Here is a 7,238-nt window from a genome sequence, read left to right as displayed (position 1 = left end):
TCTGCATGTGGCTGTCCAATTTTCCCAACACCATTTGTTGAAGAGACAAGACACCCTGTTTTAAAAGTCCCCAGGGGAGGCAGAATGGCCCATGGGAAACCATAAAAGCTAACCAGTGAGAACTCCCTCCTCCAGCCTCTCCTACACAATCCAAATGCTACATCTAGTCTCCTCCTTTTACATAGACTGGTACCAGAGAGGCTTCCTGTTTTGTTCAAACCTCAGTTTCAGGAACCATGCTTCCCTGCTGCATAGTCACATAGAAAGTAAAGTCTAAAGGTGTGATTTCTAAGACTTACAACCATTGATAGGATCAGGTAGACAGGAACTCCTCTGATAGGTTGAGAAGATTGTTCTCCCCCAGAAAGCAATGCAAATGCGGCCATCTGATTTGGTCATGGAACCCTTGGCTATCTCTTTTGAAATATAAAGTAAAAATGCGTTTCTGGCAACATAAAAGGGGTTAAAACCAGTGCCTTTTGTTAAAGTGCAAATTAGAATATTCAAATAGAAATTGAGAATGATTTCCCCCATTTTCTTTTCCTAATGGTGAAAATGACTAGGACAATGTTGGACAAAACTTATCAGGACTTTTTATAGCCGGAACCAAGAGTGACCTTCCATGACACCTGCCCTGGGCTCTTGCATCAAGATTCCTCTGGAAGGTGATAGTGATGCAGCAGTGTTTATTGATAAAGCCGTTGGGTGTTGAGTTTCTACACATTATTCAGAGTCAATGAGCTGAAAAAATTAGGTAGCATATTATGGTAGAATAATGATCCTCTAAAAATGTTCATGTCCTAATCCCCAGAAGCTGTGAATCTGTGACCTTACATGGTGAAAGGACTTTGCAAGTATAATTCAGTTAGGAATCTTGAGATGGGGTGATTATCTTGGATAATCTGCATGGACCAAATATAATCATAAGAGTCCTTAAAGGAGGAGGCAGGAGGGTCAGAGTTAAAAGATAAGATGACAGAAATATGGATGGTAGAAGTAGTGTTGCCGTTAGAGAAACTGGAAGATGCTCCACTGCAGGCTTTGAAAATGGAGGGAGAGGCCGCTAGCCGAGGAAAGCTGATGGCCTCTAGCTGCTGGAAAAGGCAAAGAAACAGATTCTCCCCTAGATCATCTGGAAGGAATACACCTCTGCTGACGCCTGTACCTATTCCATAAGACCCATTTTGGACTTAGGGCCTCCAGAACTATAAGGTAATACATTTGTCTTGTTTTAAACCACTAAGTTGTGGTAACTTGTTATAGCAATGAAAAATGAATATACATATATCACTGTGTAACTATAATGTATACACTAAATTTGTGATTTATTATTTTGCTCTCATTGGAGTTAAATTACAGACTAACTTGTAAATGAAATTTTATGAGAAAAGGGCTAGACACTGTAAATGGTGATGTAGCTTTTTGTTGTATGCTTATACAGTAACTGCCATTGGATAAGTCAGTGAATGAAATGTTGATCTGCAATGTTAACGTGAGAAGGAGAGGTTCAGGTTGAATAGGACATACAATGCTGTTTTCTTTATGTATACATGTCGTCTGAGTTTGTATGTTGAGACACCAAGCTTTAGGGATAAATAAGTCCTTAAGGGAACTGGTGGGAGTCCAGACTTGCTCGTGTGTTACCATGAGACCCAATCTGAGCAAAAGGAGAGCCCATGGGCAGTGAAATAACGTGGTATGAATTGGAGATGTCATCCCGAGGCATTCAGCACAGCAGTCCCCCCTTTCTGCTCCTTACATTTCCTCCTTTTGTCCCACTTGGTCTCTCCTCTCTATTCTCTCTATCCTGCTCTTCCTCAGCCCAACCGCTTACTAGGCATATGACCTTGGCAGGTTGGAGACCCCGTGGAGTTTCAGTTTTCACAGCTGTGAGATGGGACAGTGCATCCTTTATGGGGTCCTTGTGAGGATTACATGGGACAAAAACTAAAATGTATCTAGCACATTCTGTGTTCTGGCACTGTGCGAAATGTTTAGCCCATGTAATCCTCATAATCACTCCATGAACGAAATGTTATTATTGTCCCCACTTATTTTTTTTAAGATTTATTTATTTTGAGAGAGAGAGAGAGTGAGAGAGAGCAGGGGGAGGAACAGAGGGAGAGGGAGAGAGAATCCCCAAGCAGACTCCCCACTCAATGTGGAGCCCGACTCAGGGGTCGATCCCAGGACCCCGAGATCCTGACCTGACCTGAAGTCAAGAGTCGGACACTTAACTGACTGCGCCACCCAGGTGCCCACTACCTCCACTTTAAATATGAGGAAACAGGGTGAGAGAATTGAGTGATTTCCATAAACCTGGTGAGTAGGGGAACCAGGACTGAACTCAGCTCTGTCTAGGCCATGTCTGTGCTCTTGGCCACGACATCAGCTCCACGCAGAGTCAGCCCAGTCTCTCACCTCCGGGGAGAGTATGCAGTATGAGAAGCACTGAGCTCTGCACTCAGACGCCCTGGCTTCAGATCCCAGACTCCAGAGCTGTGTGACGCTGGGTAAGACGCCTAAACTTTCTGCCATCGTTTCCTCATCTGCAAAATGAGGATAAGAATAGTATTTCTCTTAGAGGGTTGTTTAAGATTAAATGAATCAATATAAGTAAAGCACTTTGAACAGTCCCTGCTCCTTATTAAGTGCTCAGGAAATATTAGCCAGTTATTTTATTCTCTTCCTATTTCTTACTTCCTCCCTTCTTTCCATACTTCTCTGCCCCTCCCCCCAAACCCAATTTGTGACACTTAAAGCCTTGCTTAATCCCTTTCTTAACTCTTGGACTTACACCAGTTCTCTTCAGTGATACCACATTTCTGTCTTTCAAAGTCATTGGACATTTTCCCCCTTGGGTGACTTCTGTAACAAACACCATCTCAGGAGACAGGAGTATCTGGAGGACAAACAGATGATTACCTAGTGATCTGTTCTATGACTGCTCTGGGGGAAGGAGGGAAGGAGGGAAAATGATTCAGCCTCAAAACAAGAAAGATAATTCCAAGGATCGCATAGGCCGAGGGAGGAGCGGGTGTGAGCTGCTTCCATGGACTCCGGTGTTTGGTGCAGGCTGTCTGCTCTCTCGCTGCGGAGCCTGGTGGCGATTTCTGCTCGGTGCGGAGCTTGGGCCCAATAGTTCTGGGATCTTTCTAGCTGAGATGTGGGGATTTTCTGAGAAGTCCTTGTGAGGGGCAGTGGTATGGCACAGCGAAAAGAGTCCAGGGTGATTTTCCACTGCCCTGGCCCTATCACCTGCAATTCCAGGGAGACACATCCAAAGGAGGTAATGACATTCACTTCCACTCTCCTCCTCTTCCCCTTCCTTCTCCTCCCCATCCCCTCCCCCCTCCTCCTCTTTCTTCTTTTTAAATCAATGGGTAATATAATTTTCACTTTTTTCCCCCTAACGGGACTCTTTGAGAACCTCTGAGTGTGCAGGCAGTGAGCATGCGGGGTAGGTCTGGTGAGCAAACTCCTGAGCCAGCAGCTCAGGCATTTTTACTGAACACCACGGGGGCTGTGGGCGCTTGAGCTGCTTTAGAGTTTTCAGCTGTGTTTTCCCGCTCTTCATTATTACTCAGCGGCAAGTCACATAAGGAACACCTATTTGAAATAGAAGTTAATGAACAGCAAAAAAACAAACAAACAAACAAAACCAATGATTTTGCAGATTTGCTTCAATATCTGCTTCCCTGGATCACTCTGCCGTGGTCGTTTGGTAACTCTTATTTTATAGAGCATCAGAGTGTCTACCCTCTTCCAAAATCCACGGTACAAAAGAGAAAAGATGGTGCTGGTTCCATCCCATGAGGTTTCTCATTTATTGAAAGTCAAGACTGCTCTTGCCCACAGTGTGGGATTTGTGGAGAAGGGCTTGCAAAGAGCAACCTGAAACTTCTCTTACCTCATCGGTTAAAGCACAACACTCGCATTTTGTATGTATTAAAAAAAAAAAAAAAAAGCTAAATTTGTGAAGTGTGTCAATTAGGTTTTGTTAGGTTTTGAAAGCACTTTTTGTCTATTTTTGATGCCGGAACAATATAGTAATATTTCAACTTGTACTTTAAAACTATATACGTGTATACGTAAATACATGTGCCTACAAATATTTTTTCTTGCTTAAATAAATAAAGGTCGGTCAAACGACTTACACCACTTGTGAAACGGCAAAAAGTTGAAATGCGAGATCACATTGAAAAGAGACTTATAGAATAATTTTAGTGATATATTGATTTAAAGTAAAAATATTGTTTCCTGTAAATCACTTACTCTACGCAAAAGTGACAAAGTACCAGGGCCCGGTGCCAAATAAGATGCTGGTGGTTGTGGGGGTGAGATTATGTGCACTTGAATGTGAAAGGCTGCAGCAAGTCGCCAGGCTGGGAAGGGCAGAGGTGTGGGTTGTCCTGGGTTCTTGGCTATCCCGGTTCTTTTTTAGGGGCAGGAGCAGTGCTCAGAGACATTGGTCGGGAACAACTCTGCTGAGGGCTCGGGCCGGAGGGGAAGTTAAGGGACAGTGTAGGCACCTATGGTCCATCAGGGCCCAGCTCTGTATGGACGCAGACCTACTGTACATCGGGTGTGGTGGTTCGTGCATGGGTCCCAGAGACACACAGATGGGGGCTGGAGTCCTGTGACCTGTCCCTTTCCTCTTTATCACCCTGGGCGCATCACTTTGGTCTGTTTGGGGATAACAGCAGTATATGCTGTGTGGGATTGTTGTGAGGATTGAAGGAATAATGCATGTACAGTCCTTGGCACAGGGCCTGGTATTAAATAAATGCTCAGGAAACTATTATTGGGCCTCACTGCAGTCCCAGGAGGCAAACGTTCTCCCTTGACCAACCACAAAATGAGGTTTAGTGAAACTAAGTTTTAATCTAGATTATTTTTTAAAAGATTTTATTATTTATTTAGGGGGGGTGCAGAGGGAGAAGGAGAAAGAATCCCAAGCAGACTCGGCTCTCGCTGAGCCAGATGAGGGGCTCCATCCCACCACCCCGAGATCATGACCTGAGCTGAAACCAAGAGTCCGGCTTAACCGACTGGGCCACCCAGGCGCCCCTAGGTTAATTATTAAACTAGATTAAGTATTCATCTAGGTTAGGCCTACGTTCACATCAGGGCCTCCAAAGCTCTTGATTTTCACCTGAATGCCACACTTAAACCTTGTGGGGGTTTTCTAGGATTTCACCGTTCTCCTCTGAAGCGCAGACTGATTTATTCATTCAACAAATACTGAGCGCCCCTCATGCAGCAGCGAGCGCTGGCGCGGTAGCCGTGGGCACAGACCGAAATCCCTGCCCTTGGGAAGTTTACAGTCTAGTAGAGATAAGATAAAGAAGTGCAATGTATATTAGATTAGCTAGTGATGGATTCTAAGGAGAAAAAAGAAATCCGGGAAGAGCGCTGGGAGAGTTTGGGTGTGTTTGTGTGCCTGTCGGACGGAGGGAGCGTTGCCGTCAATATTTTATTTTATTTTTTTAATATTTTTATTTATTTATTTGACAGAGACAGCGAGAGAGGGAACACAAGCAGGGGGAGTGGGAAAGGGAGAAGCAGGCCTCCCACTGAGCAGGGAGCGGGATGCGGGGCTTGATCCCAGGACCCTGGGATCATGACCAGAGCTGAAGGCAGACGTTTAACGACTGAGCTACCCAGGTGCCCTGGCCGTCGATATTTTAGAAATTCATTTTTAGAAATTTTTAGAAATTTAGAAATTTAGAAATTCAAATTTAGAAATTCAGAAAACCTGAAAGAATGAAAGAGATATTTGAGTAGAGAGCTAAAGGGGATGCAGAAGCCAACCCCTGGTGTTTCTGGGGAAAGAGACTTCCAGGCAGAGGGAATACAAGGGTAAGGCCCTGAGGTGGGAGCTGGTCAGCTTCTAGAGGCCAGAAGTGGATGCCCTTGGGGAAAGATCTGTGCTCCTAGAAAGAATTTATTATTTATTTGATCAGGCTGAGAATCAGCTTTCTTCCCCCAAAGCAGGTTTTTCTAACACTTGGACTTCTCTTTAACAAGCTGCCACCCCTTGGTTGGGTCACCAAAGCCTGGGGTTGAAGCAAGGGGAGGAACAGCGTTGGCTTAGTGGCGGTCTGATTTGTTGTGTAATAGCGGGGACTTCCTAGATGACTCAGCAGGGTTCTGTGCTTGACAGTCAACCCAGCGGATGAGGAGCTCCAGCCCCAAGACTGCCCAGGTCCAGAGGATCCCCCGCAGGGCAAAGGAAGGGACTCTTTCTCTGAGCCTGATCTTGATGTCATTTAGCTGCCTGAACTCCTGGAGCTTTGCGCAAATGCTTTATCCCTGAAACAGAGATCTTCCCCCTTAATTTTGCCTCCCTGGAAAAAAAAAAAGAGAGCCTGCTGAATGCGGTGGGTGAGAACATGGACTTTGGAACGGGAGAGTTGGTTTAAGTGCTGGCTGTGGCAATTACGAGTTCTGTAGCCTTGAGCAAGTGATTGACCTGAAAAATGAGGCTGTTCTTGCTTAAGTCTTAGGAGAGTTCAAGTGCAGTGATGTAGGAAGTGTGCCTAGCACAGTGCTAGCAATTAGTAGAACCTCATTGGATGATCACCACGATTATTCTTACCCTCTTGAGCATTCCCATGCTAGCAAAACAGCCACCCCACTACTCTGTCCAGTTCCTAATCCTTACCCAAATATTGATAAAATTGTGGCCCCTGTATGTCCAGAATCACAACTGAAAATGGGTGGCAGGTTCTCCATATGCAAAGTAAATGTGCCTTGGAGGAACTAAGGTGGGAGTAGGGGTGAAGCCATATCAGACTAGCTGGTTAAATTCAATCAACTTTTTAAAAATTAATTTATTTTTTTTATGTAGTGTTCCATGATTCATTGTTTGTGTATAACAACCAGTGCTCTATTCAATACGTGCCCTCTTTAATACCCATCACCAGGCTAACCCATCCCCCCCCACCCCCCACCCCCCACCTAGAACCCTCAGTTTGTTTCTCAGAGTCGACAGTCTCTCATGGTTCGTCTTCCCCTTGATTCCCTGCCCCTTATATAGAAGGGGTGGGTGTTTTTTTGCCATTTGACCTTAGAATGTGTTATTCTCCTTGTGCCATTCCTTAGGCTCTTCATTTACAGATGGATTCTGGTGAATAGAAACCTGTTTTGAATGTAGCAAGAAAGATCACTACTTAAAAAAAAAAAAATCTACATTGTGTGTGTTTTAAGAATGTAGATTAACTATCTCCTAAGGG

This window comes from Phoca vitulina, unplaced genomic scaffold, assembly GCF_004348235.1.
Source record: "Phoca vitulina isolate PV1807 unplaced genomic scaffold, GSC_HSeal_1.0 scaffold71, whole genome shotgun sequence".
Lineage (NCBI taxonomy): Eukaryota > Metazoa > Chordata > Mammalia > Carnivora > Phocidae > Phoca > Phoca vitulina.
This window is presented reverse-complemented; position numbering follows the sequence as displayed.